This window comes from Kryptolebias marmoratus, linkage group LG7 (genome assembly GCF_001649575.2).
Source record: "Kryptolebias marmoratus isolate JLee-2015 linkage group LG7, ASM164957v2, whole genome shotgun sequence".
Taxonomy (NCBI): domain Eukaryota; kingdom Metazoa; phylum Chordata; class Actinopteri; order Cyprinodontiformes; family Rivulidae; genus Kryptolebias; species Kryptolebias marmoratus.
In genome coordinates, this window is record NC_051436.1 from 3,826,430 (window position 1) to 3,846,124 (window position 19,695).

Consider the following 19,695-nt stretch of genomic DNA (forward strand, 5'->3'; position numbering starts at 1 on the left):
AAAAAAAATCAAGCAGATACACTTAATAGTCATAAGGAGATGGTCAACATATAATAAGATATTTTGTTCAGAGCAGCTTTACACCTGACTACTAATCAAAGGCAGCTCTAAACAGGTGAGTTTTCAGCCCTGATTTAAAGGAATTTACTGTTTCGGCTGTTTTGCAGTTTTCTGGGAGTTTGTTCCAGATTGATTGTGCATAGAAGCTGAAAGCTGCTTCTCCATGTTTGGTTCTGGGGATACAAAGTAGACCAGAACCAGAAGACCTGAGTGTTGATATGAGGATGTATTGTTAGGGATGACTGACTGCTACCAACACACCGAGTTTTAGCTCAATCTCTCTAAAACTGACTTATACTGTAGATGTTTCCGAGTTGGCTACGATTGATTAGTTGGAATGGATTGACTTCAGATGTTGATGAGCTGGAGATGCACACCCAACGATTACTTCCTGAAGGTTTTATTAAAATCCACCCTGTTGCTAATGAGATATTTTGCTAACAGACACAAGGTTGATGCCAAACTTCTTGGAGCATGAGTGCCGAATCCCTTTCAGCTCCTAAAACACAGATTTCTAGCTCAGTATCTGTTAAATCGACTGAGTTATTGCCATTTTGACTGTTATCAATTAGCTGCGGTGGCCAAACATTCATCAGATGCAGATATACATTGAGTGATTACTTTCTGAGAGCTTCACTAAAATCTGTTCAGAGGCTCAGGAGGTGTTTTATCATCTTGCAACATGTGGCCGTTGGACGGAAGCCTGGTATTTTCATTTAATCATTTTTATGTTTTTGAATAATTTAACTCCTTTCGTCTCATTTTACATCTGTTTGGGGGGTTTTATGAATAACAGTCCAATTAAAAACTACCAAAAATAACTTGTAACTCCTTCAGTACGAAGCTTTAATCCTTCTTACTTACAGAGAAAATCTTTGTCTTTACACAAGAATTGATACACATACAAGATGTTGACCTTCAGGTATGGTAAATTGATAAAACAGATAAAACCATATAGTTTATTTTAAAAGAAGTTCTGCACAGATTCCTGAAGGTTTGCTCCTCTTTTTATACGTTAAAAAGGAGGTCATCACTGTTTGGGTGAATCATTTGGTTGTTAAGTTAACAAAAATGTCGTATTTAAATTAATGAAGAAAATAAATGACCTTATGTTGTCCTGCACAGCCATGTGTTGGAAATTAAGCTTTGTCAGCCTTGAAACTACATCTGCTTTATTACCTTTTTATCCCGACAGCCTCTGCTGATCTTCGTTTTGTACATTATTTTGAGTTTAGATACTGAGCTGAGCTCCAGTATCCTTAAATGACCAGAACAGCTGATTAACGACTGTAACCTCCATTTAAAATGCACTGTAGCCTAAATAAATGGCTGGTCGGAGAGCTGCTGATTCTTGTTCTCAACTCAAAGGATAAACTCCAACCTTTAGCTTCAGGCTGCATCAAGCCAGGGTTCGCCTTTTTCTGATGCAAGGAAATCTTTTGGGCTGAAAGTTTGCAGCTCTAAGAGCACGGAGGAAGCCTTACAATCCCGGCTTTAGGACAGAAAGTCTTACGACATGCCAAGAAACATGTGGAATCCGTGCAAATTAAGAGTCAGACATTAAAGCGCTGAGGAAAATGTGTAGTAAAAACGTTGCCGTCCATTTTGCAGCTCATTTTGGCAATGTTAATGTTTTTTTTTTCATCTTTCTTAAATATTCTTATCAGTGTTTCTGTCGTTCAACCTGCAAGAGATTTTAGCACGATGCTAAAGAAATGATCACAAACATGTCAAACATGCTAGCAGATGATTGTGGTCGTTAAAGGTTGGACAGTATCCATTTTTAAATATCGTTAAGCCTTTTTTAAATTACACCGCAGTATAAGTTTATCACCGTCTGCCCAGAAAGGTTTGGGTTTTATCTTTTTAATACATTTTCCAGGAGATTTTAAATGCTTCTAATGTACTTCAACCTTACTTTCTTTGAATAAAAATGCAGAATTTTTGTTATCGTTAGCGCATAACGGAGCAATGATTTATAAATAAATAAGAAACTAAGGACTCAAACAAAAGGTTTACAGCAGGGGCGTCAAACCCAGTGACGCAAGGGGGCCAAAATTAAAAATTTGGTCCTGGCCAAGGCCCAATCACGATCAATATTTATTAAAAATTACATAAATTAACCTTGGTTTTAGATGTATTATGTCAAATCATTCATATAGAAATATCAATGACTTTTTCCCAGTTACAGATTATACAGAATTTAGAGCAAACAGACTTTAATGAACACAGACAAATAGATCAAACTTCAAAAAGCTCATCATTAGCTGTCATTTCTTACGCCTCACTCAGCTTTTAAATTAATTTTTTACATTAAAACAGATTTTTCAACAAAAACCTGATCATACAGAAACTAAAACTATATATTGTTGGCTTCTAAGTCACTGTCAGGAGAAAACTTCACTAATTAGGCTCAGTTTTTTTAAGCTAAATAAGGATCAGAGACTAGATCTGAACCAGACTAGCGGGGTTTTTTCAAGCTTTTTCCCTAAAGCCATTAGGGAACTGAATAATAATTAAATAAATGTTGGCAACAAAAAGTAGATCCCTAAAACTATGTGCAATACCAAATGTGTGCAATACATCTCAAGTCACATACTTTGAGGAATATTTCATATGTGCAATATTACAATCTATGGAGAAAATAAACTGTAAAATTCCTCCTCTTCATTTGTATACACAGAAACTCTCCGCAAAATTCCCCATTCCTCATTTGAATATACAGAAACTTCTGTACATACTTTTCAACTTGTATATCTATTGTATGGTCTGCCCTCCTCTTGTTATTTTATTGTGTCTAAAAGCAAGCACCTTGGAGCAGCAAACCAAATTTCATTGTAATGCAAATTATAATGACAATAAAGGCGATTCTGATTCTGACCTGATGAAATCTAAACGTCATCTTGGGGGGCCGGGTGAAATTTTACAGAGGGCCGGATCTGGCCCGCGGGCCTTGAGTTTGACACGTGTGGTTTCCAACATTCCTGTGTTGTTACCATTGACTGTAGGAGAAAGTTTAAGCAGGAACGGGACCAGCTTCAACACAGTTTAGGTCCCGGCTCCTCCATGTAAATAAATGGGACATTTCCCATAGCAGAATTAAAACACACCTCAGATTACGATGTTCATTCACACGATTCTTATCTTTTAACTGGGTCCTGCAGTTTCCAACAGCAGAAGAAGACGGGACACGAGCTCTGATTGTTACACAACCAGCATCTCCCCTCTGAAGGTTGTGGTTTTAGAAATCTGCTTATAAATACAACCTTTCAGAGCTGAACCTGCCTCTAAAGCGTGCTTGGAGTGCACACACAGGAAAGTAAGCGTTGTAATATAATATCGTAACATCGTCCAGTCAGTTCTGATGGCTGCCTCCATCACAGCTTCAACAACATTAACTTTTCTAGCAATATCATCTGCGAGGGAAATGAACAACATTTTTATAAATGTTTTCTAAGAAACCTGACACCGAAGACACTTGCAGCCAGTGGCGGCTTGTGGAGTTTTCTCCAGGGGGGGCTATAAATCCAAAATAGACATATACCAAAGGTTTTGGTATATGTCTATTATGTGATACGTATCACACCAGTGTATTTACATGAATTAAAACAACAAAAGCAACATTATAATGTACATATAAATGCATAAGTGCTTCCTGAACACCAATACCTGCAAAGACGGAGGTCTGTAGGACACATTTAGCGTTTATAAAACCTGTTTTCTCCCTTATTTTTCTAAACTTTACCGGAGAAAATACGTCAAAGCTTGTTTTATGGTGAGAGCACTCACTACGTCACGTATTCTGCACGAAGATCGGATGTCTCACTCCGATTAGAATTCAAAACCAAACATTCTAACAGATTTTAGCATCAATTTTCTTAAACTAATTATTAACTATGAACTTATTTATGTAACTTAGTCACGTAATGAACTTATTGCTGTCTTTGAATAAGAGGCAGCTCACCCGCGGCTCGACTTTTCAATCAGGCGAACTTTCTGACAGACAGGATGTGACGTCAGCCCGTGGCGGGAGGCGGAGTCAGCTCTCCGTCCTATCTCTTGTACTGAAGAGGAGCTACTGCGCATGTGCAACTTTTAACGAGAGTCTATGGACAAAGATTTTTGCGCCCCGGGGCGGAAATACGTCACCAATCAGACAACAACTTTACTTATCATTAACTACAAAATATTAATCTTACACAACTAAAAATATATATACATATATTTTGTAATATATTTAATATACTATTTAATTTTTTTTTACGTCTTATTCAAGGTAATGTGAGTGGTGGGGCGGCGCCCTAGCGCCCTCTATTGGCCAGCCGCCACTGCTTGCAGCTAATTTTATCAACGAACACCTCACTCACTAATGGTGGAGGGAGCAAGTTGTGCTGAGTTGTCGTTTATTTTGTTGTCTTAAACAGTAGCTGTTGCTAAAAGGAAATAATACAGATCCGCTGCAGGAAGAACACCATTCATGCACGAACATAACTATAATTTAAACTTTTTCATGCACAGTCAGATTAAATTTGCAGCAGAGTTTTTAAGGACTGTATTCAAATCAATATCATTGCTGCTTTTGAATACCCTGGTGTATGTTATTATTCTCCCACACAAAGGAAAAGCACACATTGTAATGGTGCTCAGTGTGTCTACAATAATAATCCCCAGGATAACCCTAAACTAACCTCGTTTTAAACAATAGTTACCGTTTGTGGTCGGCAGAACTGACATCAGAGAGAACAGGTGATTCAGATACCGTCATGACAGAAAAAACAGACAAATATTGGCTCAATTATCTGCTTAATGTGTGGTCAATAAACAAACACATTCTCCATTTCTGTCCTTTGACTCCAATCATCCCCCCCCCTCCACGATCTGCCGCCCAGTGCAGCCGGCGAGTTCGTGCCCGGGGAACAAAAGCAAAATCAAAGTACCGTGTGAAATATGGCGAGGATTTGTTATTAGGTGAAGCCTTTGTTTTCCCCGGCACGCAGGCAGACTGGAGGATTTAAGCCTCCCTATCGGAGAGCATACAGATTAGCCGAACGGGTAGCGGCCGCCGTCATCTCACGCTGCTTTTCAAGTTCGCAGCTCAGCCGACTCGCAACTCGTGTAAAGAGGAACAGATAAACTCTTCATCCTCTCAAGTGCTGGTGAGAAATTGGCCACAAAATCTGCAGGAGAGTCATGAAATAGAAGCTAGGTATGAATAACGAAACGTCCTCTTTGAGTTCCTGTTGCGTTGATGCAGATTTTAATTTAGCAAGAATAAAAAATAAGCTCCCTCGGACGAAATTCTTTGGTCAGCTGAAGATAAAAGGAGTTAATCGAGCATGCAGGCGCTTTTAGAGACAGTTTGAAATGTTTTGTATATATTTATTGATCTCCACCGAAAGGTGAAGGCGAATGATGCTTTTGCTCGAGTCTTTAAGCAAAATCTCTCATGAGCCACTGGAAAAACTTTACTGACACTTGTAGGAGGTAATCATGGTGGTTGTAGCTGAGAGTCATTCACAAGACAAACCCCAAACTCATTGTGCAAGATTGTTGCTTCAATCTTTATCACTATTTGTTGGCGCCAACCCACTTTTTCTGCTACACACACTCAAGCTTCTAGAATTCAAGATGGCTGCATGTTGGAGCGGCTCTGTTCCATTCATTCTGAGATATTGCTTTTGAAAATGTTATTCCTCTTCTTTTCTGGATGTAAATCACTTTTTTTGGATGATTATTTCCTCTGGTATCGGATGCTGTGCAGCTAGAAGGATTTTTGTTGAAACCTTTTTTACTTTTGGACATTTTGTTATGATGCGTAACCATGACAACAGGTGTTAAATGTGAAGAACCCTGAAGTCCGGTCATGGCCAGAACCAAGCAGACCGCCCGTAAATCCACCGGAGGTGAAGCTCCCAGGAAGCAGCTCGCCACCAAAGCTTCCCGCAGCGCCCCCACCCGGGACCGTGGCTCTCAGGGAGATCCACCAAGCTGCTCATCCAGAAGCTGCCCTTCCAGCACCTGGTCCAGAAGATCACCCAGACCTTCAAGACCGACCTGAGCTTCCAGAGCTCGACCGTCATGGCTCCGCAGGAGGCCAGCGAGGCTCACCTGGTGGAGCTCTTTGAGGACACGAGGACACATCAGGACAGACCGCTACAAGAGACCCTTCTGCCCACAACCATCAACTCTTTAACAAAACCAGGATTGTGAGCTCCAACAACATTTAATTTCCCTTTGGGATTAATAAAGAATTTTTGAATTGAACTGAATTGAAGCAGATGTAGAGATCTCGCAATGTCACGTGAGATTTCTCATAATGTAATTTACAAAATTTGACCAAAACATTCCTTCAAGGAATGCTAGGTCTTTAATTATATTATTTTTGCATGTTTAGGAAGGAAAAAGGTCACTTTAAATTGAGGACAAACACCTTGGGATGCACTTGGACACATAAAGTGCTAGAAACAAACATACCAGCGGAGCACACACATGCATCCAGGATGTCTTCGGTGGCTGCATGGCTGTGCCGTCCTGTCATCTTTTATTCAGCAGAGCTCCATGTGTCTATTTTCAGCTCTGCAGCACTCTGAGCTGCTTTCTAGCAAAGTGCGAGGGATCATTTTAGCAAAATGCTTTCCTTCACTTCCCCGTTTGCTTACTTATATAGCTCTATGTATATATTCACATCTGCATCTGTGTAAATTACACATCAGAGTAGCTGCTTTGCATATTCATAGCTGAGCCTCGTGCCAGAGCTGTGGCGGCGTTCCACATCTAACAGCAGGGTGACACAGTCATTTAAATATTGCTCTGCCATACTGCTCCACACTCTGCTTCCCGACTACACCAATTTACTATAAATAAACAGGCAACGTGCGTTTAATGTAATTTGGAGACTGGCAGTCTTAAAGAGAGCGAGGAGGCAGGGGGACTTTGCAGCTCATCAGCGTTCGAAGAGCAGAGATGGAGGAAGAGGGAGATGAGGAGTTATCGTGGAAGGCACCGCGTCCCCTTCGGGAGCCTCATTGACTCAGAGGTGGAAGCCTGAATAATTAGAGGCATGCTCTGGGTCTCTGTCATCATTACATCGGTGCACATTTTTAATATTCAATGAGACATTTTTGCCCGACGTGCACGGGAGCGGGCGAAAAGGGCAACTTTGCCGGAGGACGTGCCATGTGCCAACAAAGATATGCAAACATGTGCTCATGTGGGTTCTCAGAGGGCTAACTTCAAGTATGACGAACACATCTTTATTTGTGCATTTGTGCGCGTTCGCATACGTGCACGAGCGAGGCTGGCTCGATCGTGGCTTGTGCTGAGAAGCTGCAGTGGTTGGGTTCGACCCTTGAAGTCAGTAACGAAAGTTTTGTTGACCTTGATGGGAGGAATATTCAGTTAGATTTTTGGACAGCGTGTCTATTTCTTCCAATGAGCAACAGAGTTCTGACACCGAGTGCAGTTGTAGATATTAATTTAGTTATAGGTATTCATTGAGAAAGAGATTATTGGTCAAGGTTTTGACCAGCTGTTGTCAAGATCAGTACAGGGCTGCCATTTACACCAGGGGTGAAGTGAAGTGAAATTTATTTATATAGCACTCTTCAGCAACAAGGCGATTCAAAGTGCTTTACAACACAGAAACAACAATCAGGTACATGATCAAATACAGCAAACATCATAATCAAATATAGATCAATCATGTATAATCTAAATTAAATCATGATAAAGTTAAAGCTGAACTAAACAACAATCAGGCTAAGACAGTCAAAATATGAGCTAAGATAAACTAAACTAAATGTGCAGGAAGGCTAAATAAGCTAACATAAACTGAAACATGACAATGCTAAGCTAATGGTACAACATGACTAAAAGTAACAAAAAGCCCGCTAAACAGCCAACATAATAATTACTAAGATAAATAAGCTAACATAAACTGCTAAACTAAAGGTACCAAGAGACTAACTAACAGTACCAAGGCCTGTGTCAAACTCCATTCCTCGGGGGCCGCTCTCCTGCATGTTTTAGATGTGTTGTTGCTTTAAAACACCTGGTTTAAATGGAGAACCTGATGATTTGGTGAGGAGGTGATTAAACCGTTTGAATCAGGTGTGTTGGAGCAGAAAAACCTAAAACGTCCAGGACAGCGGAGCCTCGAGGCCTGGAGTTTGACACCCCTGATTTACACTGACTGTCTTCAGGTCACACCACATCAACTCTTCCCCCTTTAATAAATGGGTAAACAAAATCGAAAATATCTTGTACACTATTTTACTGTATATTAGTGGTCTTTTTGATATGTGCCTGATTGGAGCAGAGGGATAGGTGGAGCGCTTAACAGCCAACATAAGTTTGAATCCCTGTAGATTTATTTATTTATTTTAAATCTTCTGCTACCATAAAATGGAAGGTGATCAAGTGTGTATGTGTGTGTGTAACTGTGTGTGTGTGTGTGTCATAAACCAGTGGACAGATTTCATTGAATTTCTCAAAGTAATTATTGGATGTACATCTACAACCAGTTAGCTTTTGTGGACACCTTACGATCTTAAATAGCATATCATCGCTCCAACCTTTTACTCCATTCTGTCTGATTTATAGTCAAAAACACTTAACCACTTAAATAACAAACAAACAAACAAACATTTTAGCTTTCTTTCTCAGCTCCACAGCTGAATACTAACTGTTGAACTAGAGCAGGGGAAGGGAACCCTGGTCCTGGAGGGCCACCATCCTGCATGTTTTACTTGTTCCTCTGCTCCAACACACCTGATTTGAATCAGTGTCATTAACAGGCTTCTGCAGAACATGAAGAGGTGATTTAACCACTGAATCAGGTGTGTTGGAGCAGGAAAACAAGGAAAACCTGCAGGATGGTGGCCCTCCAGGACCAGGGTTGCCCACCCCTGAACTCGAGGCTACGGCTGTACCAACTTAGTTGGACTGAACCAACTCAAAAGTGACTGAAGGCGGGGGTGTCACATTTAGCATTTGTTTTATATTTGTTTTAGTTTGTAACTAAAAATGTAAAATTAGAATGGTTAAAGTACATGCATTTATCTTGTTCCTGCAAATGATTACATGCTATTTTAATCCAAAAGGTGGGGTAGCAAAAATGCAAGTTGCACCCCCATTTTATAAGAATGGGGAGAACCATTGCTGCTCTTACTGTAATGGTATATAGAGGTGTATTGGTTGGTAATTACTTCCTCCCATTATGGAGGGAAAAATAAGCCAAAGGCCTTTAAGATCACCATTTTAGTTATTCTAAAAGGTGTTAAAAAAGGGAAAAAAATCCTCACAACACACATTTACAATGCACAATACAAACTATCAATACATGTAAACACAAATCTCCAAATTTACCTATTAGATATACAAAAAATGTTGGATCGGATTATCTTGAACATCATGGTGTCGTGGTTTCTATCCAGTGACTCCGAGAAAAGCCTGAAAGCTGAAACATTAACTAAAGTTCTCGATGCACTCATGGAGCTGGGCTGTGCCGGCCGTTTTAATGTTTCCTAATTTGTTTGTGACCATTTCAATGTGCGTGTTGAGTATTACCTCTGTAGGTGATGAAGCTTGTAATTTGCCCACTAATAGAAAGACTTCAGTTTATTGAATGTCAAAAGCACAAGGGCATGTTTGTGCGTTGTGTGCGAAATTATTTCGGCTTTAATTCAGTTACAAGGGGTTTCTGTTTATATTTTAAAACAAAACAAAACAAAAAATCATCCGGTGGGAAATACTGACTGCCTTTCTGGATATAAATGGCTTCAGAGCTGCTGCTAAATTCTGGTATTGATGATAATTAATGTATTAACAGTTTATCTTTAATATTCTAATTTCTGCAGCTTTTTGGGGTCTTTTTATTTATATAAAAAGCATGCATTTGTGGTATTTTTCTCGAATATTTCCCAAGATTGTAAAAGAGTTTTAGTCATATCAGATACTTGGTGCTTTAGGATTTTAAAAGCTCATATTGTTTGATAATCTGGGATGAAAGGTTTCATATTTTTACTACTCGTTCTTTATACATAGGCACCTAAACACTAACAACAAAAAGGTAAGCAAATAAATCTGGGGGTCAACCCAGTAAAAAATAAAGTTGCACAAGCAGACGCACATATCAACTTTAAAGATTAGATGTTCCCTTTTTATCTGTCGTAAAATCCAGCAGATTCCAGTAGTTTCAGGCCCTGAGTCCAGGCTTTATGGACACTTTATTGCATCTTACTCAGCCATGTTGGCATAGAGCAGCCACAGCAGTGAAAGGGAGGACAAATTCCTCACTATTTTCACCATCAATTCTCTTTGGAGCAGCATACCTGCTGCTTGTGGCTGATGTATTGTTCCTGTTGCGTTGTGCACCGGACCTCAATTTGTCTCAATCACCAGATTCTTCTGTTATCATTCCAGCTCGGTTACTTTTGGGAAAGTCACCAAGCATAACAAATGAGCAAGACGCCACGTATTCATTACACAAATAGTAATAAAAAAAATAAAAAATCCTGTTTTAACAAACGGCCCTTTGGTTGTGTTTAAAGAGACCGTTGGTGCATTTAGCTGAAGAATAATCACAAGCATCAATATTGGTGTTGAGACTAATGGGCAGTGGACAAACAAATGTGGCAGTGTTTTAATTGAGCGGCCATACTATTGAAAACTCTTTACTGTTCAATACTTCAGCAGAAAGGTAACATTCAGTCCTGCACAGAATAAACTGATTACCAACACGTCAATACTATTGAGAACACATTTTACTTTGCCATTAGGTCCCCCAAACTGGATTAAGATGTTCTGCAACACAAAGGTAAAACAACAGCCCAGCAGCCAAACGTTGGCAAATATGAAGCTGTTCGAAAAACATCAACAAAGATGGCGGCATAAGTTTGTTTTATGGCGAGTTCCAGTCTGAAAGTCTGAAAATAGACATTTAAGGGATCACCAAGACCTTCAAGACATTCAAATCCTGATTCAGAGACTCCAATGATCTCAAAAATAAAATACAGGAGGAATACATGTTGCTTCTTGCCTTTAACGCCAGAGTTTAAATTCAAGATGGCTGCCACAGCCAACTCTCACAAAATGTGTTAATGCTCGGATTACGTGCCGACGACTCTCAGCTGCTACCGCATGAAATTTACCTCGTTATCTGTAAGTTTGAGTAAGTTATAGCCATTTTTCTGTTAAGGTCTGTCAGCTGGGCGGCCATCTTGTATTATCCAAAAGTTAATCAGTTGTAGCTGTCCACAAAGTGATTAGTTTCTCGTTGTTGCCTCCAGCAGTTCGGGTGGTGCCAAGTCTTTAAACAGAGATGTTGCCCAACGTGTTGCACTCAAAGTACGTGTTGAGGACAATCCTCACTTACTACCACGCCAAGTTTGAGCTCAATATCTGTAAAACTGGCCAAAGCATGATGTAGATGGAGGATTGTTGTTTTCTCAGACATTTCTAGCTTTATAAAGCTCGAGGCGAACACAGCACCAGCTCATAACTCGTATTCTGCAGCTGGAACACAAACTCCTTTATTAGCCTGTTAGCATTTTGATGCTAGCAACTAGAATCTCCTAACTAATAATTCAACCTGGAGAGACTCACGACTAAGAAAAGCTGCAATTAAATGGTTTTATTTGACAAGAATGACATAAGATATTTGGTGCTCGGACCTCGGCAGAAGATGCGAGCGCCGTCAACAGCAATGTGCTTCGTCGAGAAGCAAAGGTTGAGAGTTAGAGGCGTCTTCCCCGGGCCGGACACTGGTGGTGGAGGTCGGAGACAGGAAGGAGGCTCGAGGAAGCTGGGAAACTAGGGGTGGAGGTGGGCTGAAGTTCGGCAGGTGAACAGATGAGGTCCTTTTAAACGAAGGCTTACTCGCTGATCGGATAAGATGGAGGCACAGTCGGATGCTGATGGGCTGATTAGATGATGCAGGTGAGGCTGAAGCAGGTCTTCCAGTTTGAATTTACGCCTAGGCTTCATTTATCTAAATTATGCATTTTTGCACTTAATATCAGCATCTCAATGCTAACAGTTAGCATGCATAAGCTTAAAAACTAGCATTCAATCGGCCCAAATCTGCATCTATATGATACGACACAAGAAACAACAGCATAAAAGATGATCTGATATATATTTTATGTTGTAGCAAACTGTTCTCAGTCTGGAGCCTTTTGATTGGTTAACAAAGTCAATGCAACCCTTCAGGAAAATTTTTTTTTGCCTATTTCTGTTCTAAAAAAACAAACAAACATCAGTTTATTACGGCTACCCACCTGGAGAATGTGAGACGGATTTGCTGCTTTTTTTTTCCCCCCTTTCAAATCATCCAGCTCCCACTATCTCCCTGATCCTCAGTCAATAGTCCCAAACTGGATTGACGGCTGTTTATTGCATGCCTCTTTATGGCCCCGAGGCATGACCGAGGAGGTTTGCAGCTCTTCGGGGAGAGGGAGGAAAAAAAAAACAGCATGAGATTACATGCCAGTGTTCCAGGCGCTGTCAAAACCCGAGCCTCAACCCAATAAACACACGTTTTTATTGATCCTGGCCACATGCTTTCTGTCCTTTCGTTTTAAGCTTCGCCTGTAAATGTAAGATTTACAAGTACTCAATTTAATTACCAGGAGAGTCTGGAAACGAGGACGTGTGTGCTGTGGATGTTTAGGTTAAAGAGAGGCGTATCCAGCAGCCTTTAGATATTATGATGGTCCAGGCTTTGTTTTATTGGACTTCAGATGTATTTAAACTAATAAAACTGCTTAATTAGCTACTAATTTAATTATAACTGAACCAGCAGAAGGAAAGTAGTAATTTCGAGCAGCGGCATTAATATTAATTTTAATCAGAGGCTAGAAAGAGACTAGGTCATATAGACGAGCTTTAGCTTTTGGTATACCGTACAATTTGTGTTTTAGAGACCTTGATTGAATAATTGATCATTGATCATTAACGTGACACTGATTAAAGGCTAAGGAGTCCACTGTGCATTTATCAAAATGGTTGCCATGGCCACAGCAGCACAAGGCCTCCAGTGTGAGGTGGAGAATCGACTCTGAGGTGTGTGTAGTCATGGACACGTGTGTGTGTGTGTGTGTGTGTGAGTGCATGGCTCTGCCCAGGTGCAGCTGAACAGATTGCGGTCGGTGTTGGGCTTTGTGTGTTTGCTGAACCACAACGACAGGAAACAGAAAGAGGGAGAGAGAGGGGGGGGTGGAATCAGAAAAGGTGGAGAGCGATTCATGTGGGCTTACTGGAAGAAAAAGAGGGCGACGAATGGGCAGCAAAATGGGGTCAGCAGGACGAAAATCATCAGGAATAAAAGTCAAATGTTAGAAATATGCAACATCAGATGTGCTATGTGCTATCCCCCCTTTTTTCTCATTAGCAATAAATGCGTGTGAGGAGAAAAACACAAACACTTTGCATGAAAACACTGATAAAAAACTATAAAATCCTGCAGGTTTTACCCAAAACCTATATGGAAATTTCAATTAGGATGAAACTCGAGTTACTGTAAGAATACAGAACTGTCACCTTGCATATCCTGCGATTTATCAGGGCTTTAATTATGTGATTTGGATTACTGTCAGCTACTACCACACCAAATCCTGGCTGATTATCTGTAAAACTGACTGAGCTGTAGCTGTTTTAGTGTTTGATAAGAATAATTAACTCAGGTTGGTAGTAGCTGAAAACACCTACTCTGAGCACGAGATTTTCTGATATCATGTGAACGTTATTATCAAGGTTTGACCAAAATGGCTACAACTCCAACTCCGGCATAAAAAGTGAGGGGTGATATGCATTTCTTCATGGAAATGGGGACACAAATGAAAGTCAGAGGTCGCTTCCGTTCGACTCCTAAATGATCCAGCCGTGACATTTGCTACTTTGTAGTTCCCACCTATCAGCGTCTTTTAATTCGGTGCTAAACGGTTGGAGATGTCGCCAAAGGCTGCGTTTCCTCCAGACGAGCCGTGACCGCAGCTCTTCCAAACATCCCCCCCTCTCCTCTGCAGAGGGGGGGATGTTTACCCGCCTCGTTGCAGTGAAGGTAAGTGGGGGAATCGTGCAGCAGCCAATGGGGTGATGAAGATGGGTTGAAATGATGTGTGTGGACGAGTATGTCGGACCACGCATGTGAAGTGCTGGGCGCGTCGCCGGGTTTTATGGATAGTTAATCCTCGCGCCAAGTGCTGACTCACTGAGAACATAAAATGAAAATCAGTGATTCTTGAAAGGCTTTTCTAAATGTTTTTCTTCTGAGTCAAAGTAAATTCTGCCCCCCCCAAAAAAATAGGCAGCTGGTGACGAGTCGACAAGTCAAACGTGGCGGAGTTCGCGTTTTTATAGGTCGATAAAATTCAAAAAAGGTTAAAAAACAAAAACAACTGGACTTCTATTCTGTATCTGAAGACGCTTCGCTTCTCATCCGAGGAGCTTTCTCAGTTCAGAAATAGAGAGTGTGGAGTTGAGCTTTTAAAGCTGAGATGTGATGTAAGCTGGATTGCTTGCAAATTGTTCTCACTCTCCTAACAACAGAGGGTCATTAGGGTCTTTGTTTGTCTGACTCACTGATGGGCCACTCTGTTGATTGGAGTGAAACTGACTGGGGATCAGGCCTAAAGCTCCATTATATGTTTTTGAAAGCTGGAATCTGAGACCTCCTCCTCTGTTTAATGTTGGTTTCTCCTTTTTGACATAGATGGCTTCTTTTACCCCCCCTCTCGAACCATCTGTCTTCTCGGTCCAAAATATGAACATTTTGGTCCTCAAAGGAGTGTCCCTTATCCTTGAGGTGCAGGTGAACCTGTCCAGAAGAGAAAGCTCCTCGGATGAGAAGCGAAACGTCTTCAACTAGAATAGAAGTCCAGTTGTTTTTGTTTTTTTTAACCTTTTTTGAATTTACCACGGCCTGGATGACTGAGAATCTACACCAGCATGTCGATAAAACTGTTAAATTATTTACCTGTTCAAGCCACATGGGGGCAGCCCAAAAAAAACACTGACCTAATTACATGTTTTTGAATAAATAATTATATTGTTGCTTATTACCTCAACTGCTCTGCTCTGTTTAGTTTCTCATAATAAAAAAGTCTTTACTTTTCAACATGCATGTTAGAAAAATACCATCAATTTTTTTAAATTTTCAACAAAAATGCAATTTAACAGAGACTTGGACACTGCAGAAACGAATAACCTTTCTAATAATTTGCTTTTTTTGCACCTAACACATTAAAAATTTTGCTTCATTCTTTTCTTTTGGTTTTAAGGAGATAGTTCAAATCTTTTAAAGTTGAGTTCTGTAGCAAAATAAAATAAGTTAGAGTCTTAAGACACAATCAGTTCACTTTGTCCTTAGCCTCACTCAGACTGGCCATTAGCTCTTTAATCTGGGATTTAAGGTTACTGAGGTTGTTTCAAGAGCTATCTACAACAGGTAAGATATTAATAGTTCATAACACTTCCACAGAACCCCGCTCTAAAATTTCTAAATGCTCCTTGTCAGGTTTTTCCAGGTTTGGACAGGTATTATTTAGGGTTTGGACGACAATTCTCAGTAGGTTCATAATTAAGAGCAACAGTTACAGGAAATTGCTCATAGGCACTTCTCCTTTCATTTCCCTTTCCATCTTTTCTCTGACTACTTTCTAGTAAAAATCAGAAATGCTGCATGAATAATGAAGAGGAGCATGTAATCTGCATTTCGACGCATGTGGAAGAAGAGGGAAGGAGCAAGCCTTGCAGCGGTATAACAGGTAGCAGCGCAGTTGCTGCTGCTGATGTAGTCTCTGAATGCATTTGGACAAGGTTATATAACACATTATGCTGCGTAGCTGGCGTGCGGCATTGCTGCTATTTATAGAAATGCTTTGATGGGGGGGAAAAAACAAAAAACTGACACACAGTCACAAAAACACCAACCTGGGTATTCAGTTGTTTGTATTTGTGGGGAGTGAAAGCAATAACTTTGAAATGCCTTTTTTCACATTAATTCTAAGCTCTCCTTTACTTATTTACCAAGAGAGGCAATAAAAAGCTGAAATAAAACCTATAATTGCGAGCTACCATATGGCTGATGAGGCTCTATGAGAAGTTAAACAGATTATTATTGACGTGTCCTCAATATCCCTCTGTTTGAACGAGTCAGTATTCAGTTCAGATGCTTTTTTTTTCCTCTAAGACTGAGCAGACTCCCCTCCATCCCGACACTCACACATATATAGACAGACTACCCACAGCTCCAGACTAGGGCAACATTTTCTTTTGTTCATTTAAATACCTAGGAGTCCAGACATAAAAACCATTACGGGGCGCAATGTGGCGTGACGGCTTTTTGATCAGCTGGAAAAAGAAGTGAGGACAGAAATGTTAGAGGCATTACCTCTCATTTTCCCGAGGTGCTCTGATAGGGCTTAACCAACTGATTACTTTGTTTAGAGCCTGTCTGCAGCTGCAGTTTGGAAATTTAAAGCATTACAAGGCTCTGCCCACAGGTTTGATGGTTCCTGCTGAATTTTAATCGGCTGTGTGGTAGATATCCATCAGTTAGATTGAACATAAATCCACACAGCTGTCCTTTCTGTGACCATCATGGTGATGTACATAGATAATTTTCATTAGGAGTTCATGGGAAATAGGAGCTGCATTGGTCAAATAAAGTGACAGACATATGATATACATTAGTTATCTGGTGACATTTTTGGGTTTCCAGCATGAATACAACCAAACTGGGATGATATTTAGCAATGCTAGTGGCTGCTCATAGCTGTTCATGTACAATAAGCAGAGCTGGTTGTTTATTTGTGATAGATACTGACTCGATGAATGATAGAGATATTTATATATACGGATGTCTGTTTTTCAACATTATGAATCTTTTTGACAGGATCTCTGGCTTTTTCTGGTTTTGTCTGCTGTGGTTGACATTTGTTGGACCCCTGCCCTTTCAGATTGGTCAATAAAAACAGGTGCATGCACCGGTGTGAATATTATATTAAGACATTGTTAATTTACTGCTGGCATTTCAGTCTTCATATTTAACTAAAATGCAATGTCGAGTCATTGGCGTATCCTAAAAATTTAAAAACAGACGATTGCTCCCTGATTGGGTTTTACTCTAAACCAATATTTGGACCATTTTTTTTGTATTGAGGAAAGAAAATGTAATTTATATTGCAAAGTCTAGAAAAACAACTACATTGAAATACTATTAATCCATCCATCCATCCATGTCTGTAGTAAATTCTATGGGGAACATTTAGGCACTTACTTTGAAATACTAGAAAACTGTCAAATTCTGGCTACATGAAGTTGGTTAATTGGTTGGTTATTCATATCATGTTAGTAGCATTTACTCCATCCATCCATCCATCCATCCATCCATCCATCCATCCATCCATCCATCCATCCATCCATCCATCCATGTCTGCAGTAAATGCTGTGGGGAACAACAATTAGGCACACAAAACACTTTTAAATACTAGAAAACTGTCAAATTCTGGCCACATGAAGTTGTTTATTCAGCTTATTATTGATTTTTTTGCACCATACTAATGTTAACATTTAGCACAGACCATACCGGTTTAATACAGTTTCGTTCATTTATATAGTTCCATTTCACAACTAATGTCATCTTGGGGAATTATTTAAAGAATAAACGTTGTTACAGCTGGTTACAAGTATTTTACTGGAAACTATTTAAATACTAAACAAACTACACTGGAATACTAATAATACTTCATATTTGTCATAAACAGATAAAAAAGGCCAACCAGAAGTTCGTTAATCAGATTAAATTTGACATTTTTAGCGTTCTAGCGTGTTAGCATTTAGCACAGATTGTATCACTGTTCACTCTCTTTCACAATTAGTATTAATCCTTTTGTTAGCTAATGTCAAAAAACCCCAATCATTCTCTTGGGAGGTTGTGTAATTATCTTAAAATTGAGACTTTCCAAACCCTAGTATAATGTTAGCGTTTAGCATAAAAAATCATTTCTCTCTCCATGTTTTTTGAAAGTATCAGGAGCTGCATTTAAATACTCAAAAAACTATATAGTAATTCTATAAAACTGGTGTTAATCTTGTCATTAGCTTATGTCAGAAAGCCATCCCTCCAACCATACAACGTGAAGTTGGTTAATCCATTTAATACTGGCATTTTCAGCTTCACAGCGCATTAATAGCGTTTAGCACAGACCGCCTTCCTGTTTAATACGTTTTATTTAAAATAATTCTCTCGGAAACCACTTTTTAAAAAGGTTTCTTGATGGCTTGTAGCTTCCAGCAGTCATTAAACAAAAGATGACGGCGGAGACAACATTCCAAGGCGGTATTTGTTCTTACTTCCTTTCTGCCAGGAGAGCCGCGTGTCGATTTCCCTCTGTTTTTCCACCATGTGCTGCGTTAGCCACCCACTGTTCAACACGTATGTGTTGAAGTCAGCGTGTTATGACTCGACTGAGCTCCCCCCAGGTCGGCTCGGCTGTAGGGCTGAGCTCGTGGCAGCCTTTCTTTTATTCTCCATTAAATAGACTGACACTTATAGAAAACACTCGATAGTAATATAGGAAAAGCCTTTTTACGAGAACCTATAACACTTCAATCTCCCCGTTTTCTCCAGCTGCCCGAACAGTCGCACGATGCACAAACAAGAGGCTTAATTTGATAAGTTTGCATCTTAGCAGCTGTTCGTGTTACGGAAGACAAGATAACGGGGTAAACAGACAGCTTTGGGACATAACGCAGGAAACGTGAACATTTATTTACTTAATTTATGTCTCTTTTGATGCACTGACAGATTCAAATGTTCATTTATAAAGGAAGGAAATTAATGATTTATGCCATAGTGTAGAGAGTCTTCTCAGTTTAGCTGAAAATTAAAAGTAAATCTTTCCCATTATTTTAACATTGCACTCCTGCTGCACGATTTTGATCTCGTTGATTAAAAAGGGGGCGAGGAAAGAGATTGAAGGAGCGAGATGGAGGGATAAGGGGGGAGGGAGGGAGGGAGACAGGAAGGGAGCGGGCATTGACAGCTCCCTCAAACCAAGCTGCCTTTCAAGATATCAGAGCAACTGCAGCAACGCGGCAACCCAAAAAAAAAAAAAAAAGATAAGGCTTCAGCCAAGATATCAAACAGCATCAGCAATAAGCAGCTGCCACCAGCAAGCACTTTTTACAGCCAGCCACAGGCTCCGAACCAACCACTGCCAGACGGCTTCAGGCCACCTCAGGCTTCTGTGTGTGTGTGTGTGTGTGTGTGTGTGTGTGTGTGTGTACACTTGTATTTGATACATTGTGGGGACAATTTTCCTAACACATACTACCTTGTGAGGACCACCTGCTCCTTGTGGGGACCTGGCCCCCATGAGGAGAAATTATGTTTTTGGGTTAGGGGTTAGGTTTAGGACTAAGGTGTGAATTGAGTTTAGGTTTGGTTTAGGGTTAGATGTGTACTGGTAATGGTTAGGGTTAGGTTAAGGGTCAGGGTTAGGCTGTAGTTAGGGTGTAGAAATGAATGGAAGTCAATGGAAAGTCCCTGCAAAGATAGAGAGACATAACATGTGTGTGTGTGTGTGTGTGTGTGTGTGTGTGTGTGTGTGTATGTGTGTGTGTGTGTGTGTG

At 40.2% G+C, this 19,695-nt stretch overlaps 1 protein-coding gene and 1 long non-coding RNA gene across 3 annotated transcripts in view; one reads left to right on the forward strand and one right to left on the reverse strand.

Annotated features, from left to right (window-relative positions):
- LOC119617232 overlaps window positions 1-4,061 on the reverse strand; it is a 7,730-nt gene extending 3,669 nt beyond the window's left edge. Inside the window, exon 1 of the long non-coding RNA XR_005233455.1 lies at window positions 4,025-4,061. This is a non-coding gene — a long non-coding RNA (uncharacterized LOC119617232). The remainder of the gene's footprint in view (window positions 1-4,024) is intronic.
- Window positions 1-19,695, forward strand: part of nlgn2a (neuroligin 2a) — a 261,113-nt gene that overhangs the window by 49,643 nt on the left and 191,775 nt on the right. The gene's annotated exons all lie outside the window — the stretch shown is intronic.